This window comes from Aplysia californica, unplaced genomic scaffold, assembly GCF_000002075.1.
Source record: "Aplysia californica isolate F4 #8 unplaced genomic scaffold, AplCal3.0 scaffold00536, whole genome shotgun sequence".
In the NCBI taxonomy this organism is placed as follows: domain Eukaryota; kingdom Metazoa; phylum Mollusca; class Gastropoda; order Aplysiida; family Aplysiidae; genus Aplysia; species Aplysia californica.
Window position 1 is genome coordinate 276,414 of NW_004797806.1, and position 1,409 is coordinate 277,822.

Genomic DNA, 1,409 nt, shown 5'->3' on the forward strand with positions numbered 1-1,409 from the left:
ACAACAACAACAACAACAACAACAACAACAACAACAACAACAACAACAACAACGAAACTATCACGCTCTTTGGGGCTCCAAACATTTCGAACGGATAAGCTACCACCCAACAACAGCAACAACAACAACGATGATGATGATGATGGTGATGATAATGATGATTGCCATACTCAATGTACACTGTAGCCCATTTCATTAAGAGCAGTAGAACAGTGTATACGTGTTTCTATGTGCAAAAGAGTTACCCTACTTTTGAAACAGTTCAGCATTGCTCTCCCTCACTCATTACTTAATAATAACGAACAGTCAAATTATAATACTATCCCAACTCATAATCATTTTATTCAAGTGTCAAATTTATAACTTGTCTTGCGAACAGAGAATTAAAAATGTCAACGTAAAACATTCGGGTTTTTGTGTTCTATTCAACCATGCATAGTTTTGCCGTTGTTGACATACGAACTATAGTGCTTCTATCAAAATGTCACGAATGGTGTATTGTTAGAACCTATTCTTGTTTTTTACGCTGATACTGCAGCCATTAAAAATTTCTTAACGTTACTGCGATCTAACTTAAGGACGGACAAAATTGCAGAGAAATCCACATCTAATATTCACGACAGGGTGAATGCTTTAGTAATACTAGTAAAAGTACACCCGTTCTACGAACGGAATAATAATGAAGAAGTATTAGAAAAGTTAAGAAGAGGAAAAAGACCGAAAACAGGAAAGAAACAAAACATAAATATTTTTCCTTGAATGTATCCATATAGTAGCACCCCCTCTTGACTACCTCTAGGGGTAACACTTCTTCCCCCTCTTCGAAGGCGTGGCATTTTCTACTTGAGTTCCAGCTCAATCACTTTTTTTTTAAAGTGATAGGCCTACATGCCAATTGTTGCTTCCTAGAAGAACCTAGTCTAGATTCTAGATCTAGAATCTAGCCTAGATCTCGAAGGATTATAAAGACACAGGCCTATAATTGAAAGAAGGAGCATAAGCCCATAGATAGATCTAAGTTTAGACATTCACATTTTTAACAACCAACGATGGCCTAGATTTCTAGATCTATTCACAGCTGGAAAAATCTACTTTCAGTAATACTTTCATGATTCTTGACCTCGATCTAGATTCACTGACAGCCTAGTTCTAGACTCTAGATCTATTTACAGCAGGTAAAGATCCACGTTCAATACTTTCATCATTCTTGATCTCGATCTAAGATTAACATATAGATCTAGCCTAGATCTAGATCTTAGAATCTTTAATGCACAGTTAGAAAAATCCCCTTTCAATATTCAATAGGTAATCGAAACATCACAGATCTAGATTCTACTTTCATTTCATGATTCTTCTTGATCTCGATTTATAAATTATATCTCGATTCTAGATCTCGATTCTAAATCTCA